The sequence below is a fragment of the Sebastes umbrosus genome, chromosome 3 (genome assembly GCF_015220745.1).
Source record: "Sebastes umbrosus isolate fSebUmb1 chromosome 3, fSebUmb1.pri, whole genome shotgun sequence".
Taxonomy (NCBI): domain Eukaryota; kingdom Metazoa; phylum Chordata; class Actinopteri; order Perciformes; family Sebastidae; genus Sebastes; species Sebastes umbrosus.
This window is the reverse complement of record NC_051271.1, coordinates 9,588,180-9,606,687: the sequence shown is the minus strand read 5'-3', so window position 1 is coordinate 9,606,687 and position 18,508 is coordinate 9,588,180. Positions and strand designations below refer to the sequence as shown.

Below are 18,508 nucleotides of genomic sequence, written 5' to 3'. Positions count from 1 at the left end.
CTGTGTATGCACAAACGTTTGTATGTACGTATGGATGTACAAATGAATGTATGTATGTATGCGCGTGTGTCTGTGTGTATTTGTGTTTGTGTCCCTGTATCGCTGTGCCAGGCAGGCTGTGTGGCGAGGTGGCAGAGTTAGGGCTCTGCATGTGTGTGTGTGTTTCTGTGTGTGTGTGCGTGTGTGTGTGTGGAGCAGGTGTGCCTGGCCGCCCTGCGCAGCTTGCTGCCCATCTGTGCTCCCGTCTGTGTGCCGCCTGCGCCCACGCTCTGCCAACAGCACCACACCACGGCAAGAAGACCCAGGAGAGAGGGATGCTGAGAGACGAGGGGAGGGATGGAAAGAAAGCGAGAGATGGAGGGGAAGGAGGAGGAGGAGAGGGGAAGGAGCGAGGGAGGAGCAGAGAGAGGAGGGAGACGGGGATTACAAGGCTGGGAGCGTGGAGGATATAGGAAAGGGAGTCAAAAGAGAGTGGGAGAGGGAGAAGGAGGGGGTTATGGGTCGAGATGGTATGCATGAACTCGGGTGATAGTGAGTGGGTGGGGTGCTGAGTGGAGTTTTTTTTTTTGGGGGGGGGGGGTATGTGGCTGGCTGGATGCCCATACATACCCCCCCTCTTTCTTTATCCCGTTCACTCCTTCCCGTTGTTCCTCCCTCTCTCCATTCATCCTCTTATCCTCACCCCACCATCACCTCTTGGCTCCATCAGTGCAGATTACTGTGGACCTGTGTGACACAGCTTCACAGTACTCTGTAATAATGCTTCTCCATCACTGGGTTGGGACCCAACAGTGGGTTTTATAGTGGGCCTCCTAAAAAACAGGGTCCCTAACTGTTTCTCCAGACATGTTTTATCCAAAGATATTGGCTTTGTAAAGTCACCAGGGTATTCCCAAGCTGCTACAATATAAGCCAGGCTAATTATTAGGTTGCAGGCCCAGAGGTAGAATCCCCAAAACGGGGTAGATTATATTAAATTAGCCTACCCAATGGCCTATAAAAATCAATTTTGGGGAATTCCAAGAGTGAGAGCATGAAAACCCGAGGTATACCAATTACTGATTTTAAGTCCTTCATTACAGCATGTGGTAAAATTGCAAATAAATGCAATTTAAATTTTGTCAAATGGGTTTAAAGTAAACGGATATATTCTGCATATCAAGGGTGAACTCATTCACTTGTGGCATTTAAAGAAAGCCAAATGCTTACTCAGAGGAGTGTAAAATGACTTCCCATGAGAGTTATGAACTTAAGTACAGGATGTGTGAATCTACTGTTATGTGTGTGTGTATGAATCAGGCCTGGTTTCACAAGTCTGTGTAAAACTCTCATTGCTGTATGTTAGATTTGTCACTGGGTTCTGTCTGTCCCATCAACATTGATAAAGGTTAAATAGTCAACTCCCATCATTAGATCTATCTTATTGTTTTTCTCTAACAAGGTGCTCCCAACGCCAGTTTATTAAGGCTTAACATATCTTCATTCATGTTGCCCTCCTCTAACATTTTTTACAGCATTGAGTTGAAAATGAGTCATGAACTTAGTATCCACACACGTGCCATGGCTTGTTTCCTTAAATCAGAGCATGTGAAACAATGCGTTGAGTTAACATTACCCAAATTTAGGAGCATGTCAAGTTTGTTTTAGGTGACGCATATTGAAAGAAAAATAAATGCAGATGAAGCGGTGTAGAATAAAATAGCATCAGAAGGTTTATTTTCGTCCTGACAGAGGGGAAAGTTTGACGAATAACTATGTTACTGCCAGCAGTCACAAGACATAAGAGTAATGTGATGAATATTGATGCTGCAAAAATCTGCCAAATTATAAAACTGACAGAGGTTTGACTCTGTAACCGCTTGTGTCATGATAAAAAAAAAAAAATCTGGGTTTTAGTCAAGTTTGGGCTCATTAAATGCCGCAGTGGTGAAGAGTTCAGTTAGAACCAATGTTAGTTTGAACCAGATCAGACCTGATTAAAACTCTTGGCTGAATCAGCTCCATGTATTTTATTATCCACTTACATATAAATTTGAAACAGGAATTTTTTATTATAGAGCCGAGAATTATGGTAAGCCTGCATTTATGCAAAGATTTTGTGACTAAACTTGAAACCATACATCTGGAACATAATGTGTCATCTATGTGGCAGTCAGTCAATTTACGCATAAAGGTTGTGAGTGTAAGAAGAAGCTCGAGCGTATCCAAAGACGGAGTGTAAAATAAAAGCAAAGCTGGAATTCATTCAGACGCCCCGTGCAAAACAAAAACATATATGTTGTAATTTCCTTTAGGTAGCTAAAAACACTTAGTGGGGCAATAGTAGCGTTTGTGAGACAGGCAACCCTGTTCGCATCCCATTTGGTTACTGTGATCATTGCTATGCAATGCGGTAACAGAGGCCTCCAACACAACTCCGATTCATAATTAATATGGATAGTCGAGTGTAAATGGGATTCTGTGCTTTGGAGTCATGCTGACAAGACTTGCTTTTGGACAGCCGCTCAAAGTCCTGAAGGACCGCTAGGGCTCAAGGAGCAAAAATCCTACTTAAACAGACACAAGACGACACACAACCTCACACACACACACACACACTTATACAAATGTACTCCTCCAGCTGACACGTGTCAGGGAGAGAAAGCGCACAAGGCTCTGATATGAAGTGTCTGACTTAGCTGATTAAATTTGAATATATAAATCTCTTTAACGCGTGCTTAAAAAGCAACACTTACATGTAATGACGTGAATGCATTAAAAAGAACATGTTAGGGAAACGTGCACCTACGCTGAATTAAAGTGTTCAGCACGTGTGCGTGTGTGTGAATTTGTGTTTACTGTATATGAGCATTTTGCATTCATGTACGTCTAAGCTGCTTCATTAGCAGAGGCTCAAGTGCACTGCATGTGTGTGTGTGTGTGAAGCTGGGGGCCCCCAGCACGGTTCACGACCCAGCCTAACAGAGTGTGAACGTCCCCCCGCTGAGCTGATACTGATATAACTGTCCTGTAAGTGGTGTTGACACCAGCATTATTACCCTGTCAACCTCCATCTCTACTCAGCTTAAAGGCGTCAACCGGCGTGGGGGCCCGAGCGCGTTGAGGACCAGTGTCTCTGCATAGCTCTGCTCCAGCCCAAATAAATACAGCTGCACAAAGGCCGGAAAGGGAAGGAGAAGGGGAAAGAGGAAGAAGGGGAGGGGGGGGCCACACTTACTCTCGCCTACTACCTACGCGGCTCTCACAAGATACAAACATCACAGAGACACACACGTATTGAATGGGAGGCTGCAGTAGGAGGTGATCACCACCAGGTGGCATTTTCCTGGCACATAGAGAGCATGGTGAAATGCAAATAAAGCAACAAGGCCTTGGGCCAGGCTTCTCAGCTAGCTCAGACTTCACTCTCTAGACTGTAGAGAGAAGCAGGCCAGAAACGGAGAGAAAGGGAGACAAAGAGATGAAAAGGGGAGAGAGAGATGTGATGTGAATTAAATCAAAGTGAAATATGGAGCCGTGAATATTATTGAGATGTGAGTAGGAGCTTATCCCTGCTGCATTTTGCCCTTAGATAGCGAGATCCAACACATGTGCGTGCACACTATCGTGTTCAAATAAAGTGTTTCAAATCAAAATGCCTTGCACTTTCCAACATGCAGGAGCTGAGTGCCGTCAGACAAAAGAGGCAGCTAGAGAGGGGGCAAACCTACCAGAAAGTGCAGAGACAGAAAAAGATATGTGAGCCGGGGGAATGTTGATTTGCAAAGAGCACGGTCAGAAAATGAAAACAAAATACATAGCACTGTGACAGTATGCATATTTGCGGCAGAAGAGAACAGCAATGAAAGAATGAGAAAAACTTTGCAGGGAGCAAAGAAATGACAAGGGAGACTGGGTATAAGGGTCAGTAGAGTTGAGTACAGCTTTGCAAAAATAAAAGCTGGACATGTCGCAGAGGAAAGTACAGTGCAGAGCTGAATATAGAGCTGGGGAGCGAGGGAAGGCCTGTGTTGAGACTTGGATTTCTCCTCCCTCGGTCCCTCTTCCTGCTGGCCCAGATACACACTGTGGGTCTTTGTGCTGAGGCTGTTACACACACTTCCTGTCTGGCCAGCAGAGGGGTGCTTTAAGGTAAGCCTCTCCCATGTTCTAGCGCGGGAACTGTCCTTTCTATCTATTCCTGTATCATACTTCACATTTCTCTCTATCTGTGTTTATCTATCTGGTTACAACACATCATTCATTAAAATGTTTGATGACATGCTTTCTGCCCACGTCCTTCCCAATTCAACTTATCCTCACACAACCAACGGATCATGTGATATCTTACGGAAGGCTATTCCTCATTTTTCATGCGTTTTCTTACGAATGTCCAGCAACACGTTACGCAGGTGTAAATTTCCGCTCCAGTCTTTTCAAAATAAACTTCCGTCTTCACAGGAAACAGCTCGGTTAGGTTTAGGCAACAAAACGACTTGGTTAGGTTTAGGAAAAGATCGTGGTTTGGGTTAAAATAACTCCGGAAGTGGCGTGATTTAAGTACGGAAGTTACGTGACAAATAAATCAACGTTGACTTCTGGTTTCACAAGAGGTACGAACACCGGTCTCCTGTGCGAAACTCTGGTGTTTTTTGACCCACCCATTCACCCCGCCCTCCTCCCTATGCAGCGTTTGTCGCTCTTTCTACTTCCTTGTTCACAATTACGTGGATTACGTATGAATTGATTTTGTGGGATATATAGGAATTATAGTGCATTACTTTTCATAAAGGAGAACATCCTGCCCTATTCAACATTATTAGTTTTGAGTGTTATTTTTCTTACAAGCCTCTTAAACTGGTTCTCTTTTCCTCACTTTTATCTCCAAGAGCTCTTTGCATTTCTTTACAAGACACATAAAAGAAAGTGAATTACACTAATAGAAGGCTGGTGCACTTGCACAGCCAAGGACACGCCGATAAGAGTGAGAAAACATCCTCAACACAGACGCACATGCACACACACACACACACACCCACAAAGTGATACTGAGCAAGGTTGCCAACTCCTCCAAAAGCACCACTGAGATAACAGTGATAACAAACATTGTTCCCGCAGCCAAGTCTTTTTCTCCCGAGGAACACTTCAATGAAAATTCAGAGCAAATGTGCCACTTTATGAACATAACAATACGTCAATAAGTCAGCTGGGTGAATGTGCTGCGCTGAAAAGCAAGAGACCCAATTACAGAGGATCTCTTAAGTTCTTTGCTCATGAGAAATGCAGTGATGAAAGTAAAGCGAGAATCCATCCGTTTGAATGCATTTGAAATTAATGATTGTTCTGTTGGGAATGCATAAAAGTCATAATCTAAATGAATCTCTACTGGAAAAAAAACTTTTTAATATAATAAGAACGGAGTCATACGTTTAAAAAAAAAAACTGCGACAGTGTAATTTCAATAAAGCATAAATAGTGACACACGCTGTTATATACAGTAGGTGTTGGACACAGTTGCTCCCTCCTGGGTTGTACACATATAGTGCAGCACTCAGTGGGATGGACACCGACACAATATGTGTCGCACCGGGAAGTATACGAAACAATCCAAGTGACTCAATTCTGTCAATCTGTGCCAAGAGGACAGAGGGAGGGTGGGAGGCAGAAAGTAAGAGGGCCGTGGGAGGTGGGTGGGGGGGAATCAAAAGAAAAGGAGGAGCAGGGATGCTAGCAGGAGAGGAGGAAAGGAGCTGCTGGCAAGTAGAGGAGTAGAGTGAAAACAGTGACAGATATAAAGGCTGTGTATATTATATTGAATATATACATGGAGGAAAACTCCAGGAGAGCAAACATGATCAAAGAGGTCACGCTGTCACGTTGACAACACACACACACACACACACCCAGAGACGAGCGGAAGGACATGGAGCTAGTGCTGCCAAGCGGTGGTCACCTTTGACCCTTTGGCACTGTAGCTGGAGATGATGCCAGCCAGACAGCTCAGCGCAGGAAGTAGAGCAAACAGTGCGTTTGAATGTGTGTGTGTTTGTGTGTACACAGGGGTGTGGACACACGCTGGCCAATCACAGCCGCGAAGTATCGTATGAGCCAATGAAAGCAAAGTTTGACAAGGTTGACAAGGGTTGATGTTCGCTCATTTTGTGCCATGTCAATATGTGTTAGCGGTTGTGCGCATTCGTACCAGTGTGTTGGTGTGTACGCCCGAGTGTTGCTACGCAGACTGAGGATTAAAGACCGTGTAGGAAGAATGTGGGAGGGCGGCGGAAGAGAGGAAGCAAGGGAGAGGAGAGGAGAGGAGAGGAGTTGGCAGGGAAATGGCAGAGGAGACAGTGAACTTGTGCCCTCGAGTGCCAGGTCTCAGGAGCTGAACTGCCATCTTATCAAGTCTGGCTCATGGTGCACACACTTCAACCACACAAACACACGATGTATGTACAGTAAGAGATGAAAGAGTGCTCAAAAAGACGCCGCTTGGTAACGTTCACTTTCACAAGCGCACACACACACACTCTTGAGGTCCTCTTTGTCCATTGTACGGCCTGGTGAGGGCAGATGGAGGGGCAAAGGGTGAGGTCATATGAGGGAGCTGGAGCCAGGCGCGACGGTCAGCCTGAAGTCAACCCAGTAGTAGTCTGCATCACCAACGGGTGACCCTGTGAGGATGTGCTTGTGTGCTCTGTGGATGTGATCTTTAATGCAGCTGAGGGTAACAACACAAGCACAGATAAAACGTTGTGAATGTTATGTGTGCTTGGATGTAGAGAAAATGGGCTGTGGTGCCCATGAATGAAAAGCTGGCTTCTCAGCAAAACATTCAACAAGAAAGATCCTCCTAACTTCATCACCCAAACCCCGGTGAGCCCAGAAATACTAGAGATGTTCCGATACCATTTTTTCCTCCCTGATATCGATTCCGACACCTGAACTGATCTACAGAGTACCGATCCAATACCAGCTTGATAAAAAATGTATATAGTTATTATTGTTATTATTATTATTATCAGAATTTAACAGCTTTACTACTGACCATGTATGGATGTAATATGATTACTATCTTTATTGTATGGCCTGGCTCAGGTTAAACCCTGTAAAACATGATCAAATACATACAGAGAATGAAACTTGGAATGAAAAAATTAAGAGAATGAAAATTTTCCACTGTGAAATGTTGCCAAATGGCTGATATTTTCCTCGCTCTGACTACCGTTACCATTACTCTCTCCACTAGCACCACACTGTTGTTGTTTGCTATCGTCACGTGACAAACTACCTTGAATCAGTTCTTCTTTGCTGCTCTAAAACAGCAGTTGCCAGTGGCAGCTATGATACAGCTTTGGAGCAGCAAAGAAGAATTGATTTCCGGTTAAATAAGTAGATTTTTTTCTGGGTTTATAAATGGGATTGGTGCATAGACTGGCGTATTCGCCGATACCCTATGCCAAATTTTGGGCAGTATCAGATGCATTTCTGTTATCGGAATAACTCTAATAAATACCATTAAGAAACGGGGTAAAACCATAAAACATCTACAGACAAAATCACTCAAAGGAATGTGTGTGTGAAATGAATATTAATCTTGATCTTAAAACCGCTTACCCGCACATGTATGAACATGTTCAACATGCATCTAATGTACAAACATCACACTCACAGACACATACCGACACATGCTGAGTTAGCATTAGAGTAAAAGAGGGGATTACTGCTTGAGGAGGGCACAGATGGCCAAAAAAGTCTAAACATACAGAAGAAAAAGTCACGCTACAGTACAGGAAAGAGTAAAAAACAATGCACAGACAATGTCAACAAGCTAATCCACCAAATGGTGATGATGGTAACCCTCACAGCTAGGATCGCTCCGAACAGCTTGGAGTCCGGACAAAAAAAAGTGATGGCACGAACACAGACAAGTAGATAAACCAATCAGGATGTAGATGTACAGTAAAGCAAACCACCATCTGTCTGGTGGTATAGGCGCTCACTGGGGAGCCGCAATCGCTGCCACATAGGGTCAAAGCATGTGTGTGTGAGTCAGAAAGAGAGAGAGTGATTTAGTGATTCAGAGAAATACCTGAGGGGTGTGTTTATGATCAGTGAATGTATACGTACACACACAAATCTTCTCATAACCTTTTGCCATCTCCACACCATGTCCCCAGAAAAGAGCACTCAGTCTGGGCAGAGGACCTGCAGGCGACTTCCAGGCTTCTGCCAGACAACAGAGGCCTACAGTCTTTTTAGTTAGTTTGGATCACAGACAAAGCATGTGTGTACCAACAGAGCACAAGTCACTAACACACTACACACTGAACATTTGTGTGTCCTCATTTGGTCTGCCCTATTTATTTATTTCTCCCCCTTCCTTTATCAGTTGTTGTAACGTCACCTGAGTCCAGATAGGCGTTCATGTATTGATTGATCTTGCTGTGTCGCATGTGTACGAGTGTTTATATAAGGATCACGTCCCCCCACCACCTCGCAGCGCTTAGCCCGTAAGCCCATCCCGCTTAACGTCTCCTCACTAATTCTAATTCTAAATCTAATTCACCTCCTTACCACAATCACCCCACACATCATCCCTGTACTCCACCCCAGCTAAGCTACACACAACAATATCTGATTGGCCACATGGCAACTGGACCATGGTATTTGACCGTGCTGTATAGTTAATCCATATTAATAGTGATTTGCTTAGCTTCAGCCTATGACCCCTAATCAATTAAATTCAGGGTAACATCCAAAGCCTGCCAAAACATACAGGTAGAGCCTTCCCACAAACACACCTGATACTCACTTTGGATTCTAACATACATAAACATTAATACCACTGTTTATTATTCTCTTCACCAAATGAGCAGAACTCATTAAACAGACATGTCATCCACACTGTATAGAGCTATAAAATGGTAATGCGAGTGTGCGTGTGTGTGTGCGCTGGGGTAGAGGTTGTGTGTGAGCAGACCTGATCCCCTGTAATCTAACCAGTGATGTAATGCCTGGTGCAGCCACCATAATATGTTACATAACCTTATAACGGGCTTACATACCCCGGGGTTCACAGGGTTCATTCGGAGTATGAATGGCTGTTTTGTCAGGACCAGATGTGATCAAATGATCAAGATATTAAATAATAATAAGCTACTCAAATCAACAAGGCATCAGTAATTACGTCGCTGAAGCCACTGACGAATTCCCACTTTGCACTTTTGAACATTTTGATTATGTAAAACAAAAAAATCAAGGACCTGTTATTGGCTCAGAGTATTTTCAAAAAGTGTCAAGAGTCATCATGCAGCTCTTCTCTGAGGAGGACCTGTTTTAAAAAGCGAGCTTTACTGAGGTCGAGTAGATGCACTCACACAAATGCCTACATTCAGCCCCCCGAAAAAAGGCTATAGTCAAATCAGTATTAACATACCCACTCACAGCATACCTCCTCGGCCCCCAACTGTTCTGAGCTCAGAGGGAAAAGCTTTTGATTTGGTTGTGACTGGCAGCTCATGTAAACACTGCATCAGCTAGTGAGCGATAGTGGAGACCGGGAGAGAGTTGAACGCCTGCCAAAAGCTGCAAAGCCAAGTTTGGCCATATAGCTGTATGTGTGTGTGTGTGTGTGTGTGTGTGCGTGTGTGTGTGTGTGTGTGTGTGTGTGTGTGAGGGAGAGTGTGCATTTGTGGTGAAAAGAGGGGTTGTATGTGCAGGCATGAGTGTGTACATACAGTATGTGAGCACATGTGTGTCTGTGTTTAACCCATTTACGTAACAGACGGGGTCCCTGGGTTCAAGCGAATTTAAAGACTGAGCAAGCAAGCAAGAAAGGCAGAGAGAGAAAAAAAGGGAGAGGAAGGAGCTATACGAGGAGGGCGAAAGAGGGGGGGCAGGCTCGCAAGTTCTGCCAAAATAAAAAAAAAAAAAAAAAGCAGGGATGAGGTGGGTCGAGAATTGTAAGGAAAGACAGCGAGAAGGCAGGAAGGAAAATGTAGGAGTATAGACTTCAGGGTGGATAAAGGAGAGAAGAAAAAGGAAAGTAAGACAGAGAGAGAAAGAAAACCCCCATTTTTCCACCCTTGTTTCCAAGCACATGGTCTTTTGCTCAAAAGTGGAGGCACAAAGCGACAGGCACCTGACAAAGGGGGATTTTGATGGAGGAAGTTAGACGGAGCAGAGGCTGAGCAGCCTTTCGAGGCCAGACGCCCGGGCCGCTTGGACGACACTCTGCAAAGTGATTAGGACACTAAGATGTTGCCCTTGACAGGGAGGAGGGGAGAGAGTCAGACAGAGAGGAGAGTGTGAGAAAGGGTTAGGAGAATGAGAGACAAGAAAGAAAAGACCGGGAACCAGGGACGGAAAAGGCAGAGAAGAGACAAAAAGCATGAAAGTGAGAGAGAGAGAGAGAGAAACAAGATAGAGAAAGGGTGGAAGAGAGAGAGAAAAAGAGAGAAGCATGAAGGCTTGTTTCTGGTGGGACTCCAAGAGCCAGCATCTGTTTGGCTGGGGCTCAGAAAAGTCTAGTGTTTCACCCTGCAGCGCCCGGGGGAATGCTATTCCAGGCTGCATGGGCTTCTATGAAAAACAGCTTTATGTGGAAAAGGGGAGATGGAGGGAACCGCGGAAAGAGAGGCAACAAGGGAAGGAAGGACAGCAGGAGTGAGAGGAAGGACGGAGGGAGAAGGAAAGAGAGGAAAGTGGGGGGAGAAGAAAGGAGTGACTTACAGGCGGGAGTGATGAAATTATGAAGAGTGGAGTCTGAGCAAGAGGAAGAGGATGAATGACAAAGTGCAGCGACCTTATGAGGTATTTAGAAAAAAGTTGAAAGGACAGAAACAAAGCCAATGAGGACCATGCTGTCGCCTGTCAACTTCACCTGTTCACAATACTTTTTCTTCAAAACCACAAAAAAATACACTCAAACTCACAGAGGATTTTTGTCCCTCCTCGGCATCTGGGCTAGGCCAGCTGTGTTGTGGCTCTCAGCCCCGGGCCTCCTCACCTGTCAGTCAGACGGCTGAAACCCCCCCGAGGGACAACAAACAGCTGGCAGACAGGTGCCGCTGCTGTCCACCTCCCAAACCAGCACCTGTGTGTGTGTCTGTCTCTGTGTGTGTTTACGCGTGGATGCATACTTATACATTGATAACTGGGTATACCTTCATCTCTCAGAGGGAATGTCTACAGTATGGACAGGCACAGAAAAACACATCATAGCCCGTCTAAGGAGAGACATATAGGCAGTCAATCAGTATCTGGTTGCAAAAAGCCACTCTACTGCTCAACAGCAAAGCAAGATATGATGTATGATGTTGGTACAGTGTGTGTGTGTGTGTTGAGGAGAAGGAGGAGATGGGGAGGAAAGGGGGGGGTGTGGTATTAAAGCAGGGCTCTGGGCTTAATCAAAAGCAGAGGCACTTTCCCCTGGAAAAACAATGAGGGAAAGCAAAGTTTACATGAGCTAACTGACAGAGAGAGGGAGGGAGGAGAGGAAGGAGAGATGGATGGATGGAGTGAGGGAAGTTGGAAGGGAAGAAAATAAACATACAGGGGAGTTAGAGCATGGAGATAGATGGAGGGAACAAGGGAGAGAGAGAGAGAGAGAGATTGGTGCTTCAATGTGACAGAATAAAATCATGAAAATGTGTTTTTCATTTCTTGATACTCTACCACCACCCTGTCTCCGTCTCTAACCCTATCTCACTCCTTCCTGTCCTTTTTTTCCTCTCCTCCCCTGCCTCCATTATATATATATTTCTTTGATTTTGTGATATGGTTCGTGTAGGTTTATTTCCATTGAATGCTATAGTGGAAGGACTCCTCTCTCTCTCTCTCTTTGCCGCTCTCTGTCTAACTCCCTCTAGATCCCACTGGAACACATAAGCCTGTACTATCCCTGTACTATCAGCTTTGGGGGGGATTTCAGTCATTTTAAGGCATTTCACTTGTCCGGCCTGGATTGATGTTGAGCAAAGCGGCTCCAAAAACCACCAAACCCGCACATAAAGCTGTTCAGGGTTGGCTGAGGACAGAGCAGACCGAGAGATAGACTGACAGAAGAGACAGGCAGACAGACAGAGAGATGGTTGTGGGGAGGTGTGAGATGACCACAGGCCTTGAAAATCTTGTGACTGAAATTAATGTGGAAACCAGATTGATGCCAGCACTTTTTTTTTTTTTTTTTTTCTGGTTGAAGTGTGACGGTTTTTCTGTGAGCAGGGTGGGCTGTTATAAAACTTTTACCAGCAGTTAATTTGGGAAATAATACTTAATCACATTCTTTATCCACCAATTAAGATGAGGATTACAATAAACTTACTGAAAGTGCTCTGTAATAAATTACACCTTGATGTGCCTTTCTCTATTTTGCTTTTTTCTCAGGTGCAAAAGTAAAAAAAAAATGCTGACTACTGTTTTTTAGATGTGGTTTTTCTGTTTTATTTGTGTTTTTTAGAGAACTGTTTTGGTGCAACCAAGGAGAAACTCACACGAAAGTTAGGATACTAGGGCTGGGACGATTCATCTATCTCCCAATACGATACTATCACGATACTTGGGTGCCGCTTCGATGTATTACAATTTGATATTACGATTTATTGCAATTTTTTAAAAACTTTTTTAACAATAGACCATGGGAAAAGTTGACTCATACAGTTATAGGGATGTTTACTTTGGAAAATATTTTGAATACAGTTGTAGCGTCGGCTGATTTGACCACGAAGATGCGAGTGACGGCTGGCTTGACCGCACGTTACCGCAATACGATAACGTTTCCTGTCCATGACAGAGTTACCATGCAGCTTTAGCCCTGATGTCTAGCTCTGCTTTTCTTGGCAATGCGTGAAACCCAAAGTGTTTCCATACTTTACTGTATGTGTAGTGTTTACCACGTCGGATTTAAAATGTGGGATTGCAGGTCATATCCACGTGGACCCTCTGCCGTTTTATTCTTTATCACTTCGGCTCGCTGCAGCCGGCTGCGGTTTGTTTTGGTTGACGGATACGGAACGGATATGACGCCATGTTACTCAGACTACAACAATAAAAGCGGCAACTACTTTCTACCTCTGCATAGACTTAAATGAAGCAAATACTTTGATTCTGGCATTAAAAAAATAGATTTAAAAAATCGTAAAAAACAAAAATTGTGATACATAGCGGAATTGTTATTTTAAAGGATACGACTGCTGTTATTCTATATTTTTCTAACTGTCAACAAATCCAATGAAATAACAAAACCAGGCATGTAATTCTCCGTCTGTAACTAACTTTCAACTCCCTTACCCAGACTGTGGCACTCAGTCCAAAACCAATTTGTTCCTACTGAAGATGCAGCTCAAAATGTCACAAAGCACTCAATCACCACGCTGCTCCACTCATTAATCACCATTACAAGACAGTGGTTGTACTGGACAGCTCTCAGGTGTGTTAAACGCTCCCTCCCCTTGTACACACTCCCCCAGGGCATTGCCTTAAATTAATAACACATTATCAATCAACCTGCCTGGTTGAACAGGAGTTGAGTTAAAGAATACAGACAGAGCATTCTGCATCACCTCAAAGGCTGGGACGCTTCATGCTATCTCTAACAAACACATCATTACTCTTCTCCATTCAGCTCTTTCTGTTTTTGAAGTGTCTCCCTCAGGCGAGGCTTTCTCTAGAAAGCTGTAAATATCCCAGCTAAGTGACTGGTTTGAGCTTACATGTGCATTAGCGTTATCTGTGGTTGTGCAGCTCTCCTGGCGATTTATAACCGAGGACCTTCACAGTGAGTAAAGAGGAGACGATCGCAGACGACGATAAAGAAAAGACTTCACAAGAGCCCACAGCTGGAGGTTAGAGACCTAACAAACAGTATTTCACATTTTCTGTACATTTCATTCATCTGTCAAGACCAAGACGAAACCTTTCCAAGACAAGGCTGATCTATTTATTCTTTTGTAGTCTGATTTGTTCTCCATTAATTAATGTTATCTTCACTGCAAGTTCTTCCTATACAGAGCAGGGTGAAACTTTGTACCAAGTTAGGATAGACTTCCTCCTCCTCCTATATCATGCTCATCTCATTTGCTACACCCATACAGTAATTGGTTGTGTTTCATATATTGTTCAGCATATTGTCAAAAAACATTCATAATATTTTATGGCAGCAAAGAACTGTGACAAACCAACAAAAAATCATAAAACCAGGCCAAGTCACTTCAGTCTGCCACGGTATGATTTAGATTTGATTCAATTCAGGTGCCTGCGAACGATATGAGACGATATCACATGCCCATTTAACACGATCAGTAACGTTTTTATTGACTCACAAAAAGCAACTAAAAAATGATTTGACTATTTTATTACTGGGCTCTGTAAATATGAGATGCGCTTTGACGGAAATGGTGACACAGATGTGCCTTGGGAATTTCAAAATAAAGGCGTATCTCTAAGATGATGATACACATCAATTTTTTCACTTTGCATTGATGATAATGTATTGTTGATTATTGAATCGATATATCAATCCAGAGCGATGTATTGTTACATCCCTAAATGTTGCTGTCAGGTAAAATGACCAGCAACTGTCTCAAATTTAAGGATTACATTTTTTCTTACAGATTAAATTATAACCCCTAGATTTATGAAACCTTTAAAAACTCACTGAATAAACTCAAAATAGATTTAATATAAACCATAAACTATAATTTCATATTAATTAGTGAAAAAATTAGTAGTTTTTGACAGTTATGAGGGCCCAATAAAAGCTTTTAAGACAGTTTGTGAACTCAAATAAAATAAAAATAAATAAAAAACGTCATATTTTTAATGTTACTTTGAGCAATCAAACAGAACATAAGTGTATTAAAGTTAATTAGAAGTGTGATCTGTTAATCTATGATACTCTACAGTTCATCAGTCGCCATATACTATTTTCTATAATCATTATTTAAAAAACCACGTCATCTGGTCCTCCTTTGACAGGAAGAGACACCTGATGAAAGAGAACTGATGAAATGGAACCGAAAACAAACGTATACTGACATGTTTGTAGGAAACTCATCCTTCCATGAAGGAATGAATGTCCTTTTAATCTCATGGCTTTCGTTCACTGGTACCACTTCCATTTATTTTTTCCACACCTAAATCCCGACTAAAACATTAACTGTGCTATATGATTGGGGCTTGTATTTTTTGCTTGTTTAAAAGTTTGCCGTAGTGTGAAGTCGTGTTTTCAGGGGGGGTGGGGGGGGGGGGCAGGTTTAAAACGGTGTTCCTTTTTTATTACGTTTTTAAGCTCACTATCCAGATCAGGCCGGTATGCTTGTATTTACTGTACTAATGTGGCTTTCTCCTGGCTCTGTGCCATTGTGCAAACTTTATTGTTCAACCCTGATACCAATTATTTCATGGACACATTACTGACTGTTTCACACACCACTACGTACCCACTTGATTGCACTCAAGCTCAATAATAAAACAAACGAGTGTGGAAAATCTGCAGATAAAGGATATGCATCAGAGGGAAGTAAAGGCGCGCGCACACACACACACACTCACAGAGCCATATGGGCCATAGCATAAATGAGTTGGCTGTTTTAATGAGCGCTGTTGGAAGAGTATTTACTGCTACACTGAAACCGTCTGCACTCATCAACACTCTCTCTCTCTGTTCTGTGATGAGACGGCCATATGATTTCACTTATCCACGGCCTTGGTCTGAGAGCCTCCAGGATGGGGATAGTGACGAACTAATAATCCCCCTTTCCTGCAATTATCCTCCTCCCCCCCTCTCCATCATTCTCTCTCTCTCTCTTAATTCTCCTCTTTCCCCTCTCAATCACTGCTCAGCTTCGTCTGCTCCTCTTCTCACTCAATTCCTCTTTATTTATGTTTCTCAATCTCTCCCTATCTCTCCCTACACATGCAAGCTTATTTCCCTCCACGACATGCAAAACATTTATGATTACACATAATTTGTGGTATCAATACTCTTTCTTCTTTGTGTATATTTTCCTTTGTATATATCAAACCTGCCCGCCCGTTCTCTTCCAGCCTATAGAGGAAATTCGAGCAGACAGAGGGGAATGAGAATACAGTATGCGTGTCCCATGGTTTATATAGATAGGTTACTAAATTCCACATCCTGTTACACAATCCTGCAGATGTGTCCTGTATGGGATTGTGTTTACCTCCAGGGAGACTGCTCGTTTTTTATATCGTAGAGAAAAGAAAGAAAAAAAAAAATACCCCGCCAATAATCAAAATCAATGTATCTCAATATGTTAATATAACAGGTCTGTGGCCTGCTGTGACTGGTTCCAACTGGTTCCAATATTACACTAAAGTTGAGCAGAGGCCTGTATGAAGTCAACAACATGCTGATGGCTTGTGACAGACAGCGTCGTTAACAGAGGCGGTGATGTAATGCACTCGGGGGCTTTGTGGCGAAACTACTGACGCCCTCGCTGATTGTCTCTCTCGTGGGAGACAGCGAGCAGAAAGAGAGACGGGAGGAGGAGGAGGAGGAGGAGGAGGAAGGACGTATGGTTAATGTGAAATAAAAAGTTTATGACATACTGTGTTAATGTTCAGTCTGACATCGGGTTCGTGCGTATTAGTGTCACTCCCTGACACACTCTAATCAATGTGCGCGATCAATAAGCCAGTGTTTTTAGCTTAGGCTGGCTGGTGGTCAATGCAGCTCAGCCCGGGGCGCAAGGCCCCAAAAAGGCCTTATTATTAGCTCTTGGGTTGGGCTAACATCCGCAGATCCTCCCGCTTTGGCTCCTTAATAACTGATAGTGATTATTTGGGCTTATTGACAAGCTAATGGTGAATTAGGGCTATGAGGGATTGTTTAGAGAGGATTTACTGACTGAACTAGAGGGGATGTAGGGACCATGACGACAGCTATGGTGGTGCTGATGATGGGGCCAAGCTGATCATCACCGGGATAGAAAGAGCAAAGAGGTAAGAGATTTACACTGCAGGATGGAGTGAAAGAGGGGTAAATGATAGAGGGAGGAAGGAAAGGAAGGGACATTAGGAGTAATGCATTTGGTCTTCTTTCTATTAGGGCTATGAATCATAAGGCAACCCAAAATACAATATCATGACGACATTTTACTTAGGGCTGGGTGTCCAGTACTTTACTGTGTTTGAGTCAGAGCAACATGAATACATGTTACATCATTCAAACAGCTATAAATTGTCTTAAGGCTGTACTGCCAGAGAGCAGAACAGTTCAAATGTCTCAGGCAACGGAAAAACCCCACTTCTGCTTTAATATCACTGCAGAACGTTCTGCGATTTCGTTGCCAGCGTATTCCTAACTTATCGCAGGACTGTATCAGGGCTCAAAAATAAGGATTGCCCGCTCTCGCCTCCTTCTCGTCTCTGTTGAGAGTTGCACATGCTCACTCACGAGAAAATGTCGGCAGATAAAGACGAAGTTTATAAGCTGAAGTGCAAGCGAGCATTTCAATCATCTTGGAAACAGGAGTTTAGTTGGGTGGTGTTAGAGGATGTGGGCAAAACTCAAGATTAATTTACTTAAATAAAGATTAAACATGACAATTAACGTAAGTCTTTGTTGTCATTTGATAACCGCTAATGAATAAAATAATTAGTTTTAGATTGACTTTGGGCAAGTAGGTTTTTGAACCATTTGCTTGACCGGGCAACAAACCCTGTGTATTACAATTTATTGCAGTAAGGATTATTTGTCTAACTGTATATAACTTAGATTGTATTCTGCTTGTGGACATTGAGTGTGAACAAATGAAAGCCACAGAGCTCATATGCTCAGTTAAAGAGTGGACTGATAACTCAAAGCGGAACACAGCGGCGCGATGCAGGCGGAGCCGAGACGCCGAGCTGATCAAACACAAGGTGGAGTGACTCGCTCAGATTAACTCTCTTCTGGCTTTTTCAAACAACACTGACAGATGCATACCCCTCCGCACTCCCGTTTGTCAGAGATCTATTCCTGCACTTAAAGCACACTCTCTCTCATACACACACACACACACACACACACACCCATGCACATGGTTACACACACACACTCAAACGGCTTACGCTACCTTTGTCACCTCCCACACACTGGTTATCTCCAAGGACACAAAACCCACAAGATCCCCTACCCAATTTCCACGCATGCAGCCTAAATGGAGCTGTAAGCAGGCATTAAGCCTGACGGGGAGAAAGGGAACAGCGAAAGAAAAAAAATACCAATGCTGGAGAAAAGGAGGAGGAGATGGATGGAGGGAAGTAGGGAGAGAGGGAGGGAAGAAACAGGAGGTGGATTTCTATTTAACACACTGACTTTCATCTCCGCTTTACAACATACTTAGGCAGGGTTTTTTGGGGAAGGTACGCGCTCTCTGGTTCGCTCCCCCCCTCCTCACCCAGACAGAAAAAGACACAATGAACGCTCTGTACTTTCTACACCGGGGGGACACGCACAAAAAAAGCACTGCAATCCCTGCCAGACTTAAGAAAATCTTGGTTGCTAGCCAAGGTATCTGAA

General features: G+C 43.5%; 1 protein-coding gene across 19 annotated transcripts in view; it reads right to left on the bottom strand.

Moving 5' to 3' along the window:
* LOC119485116 (nuclear factor 1 X-type-like) overlaps positions 1-18,508 on the bottom strand; it is a 162,576-nt gene that overhangs the window by 32,125 nt on the left and 111,943 nt on the right. The gene's annotated exons all lie outside the window — the stretch shown is intronic.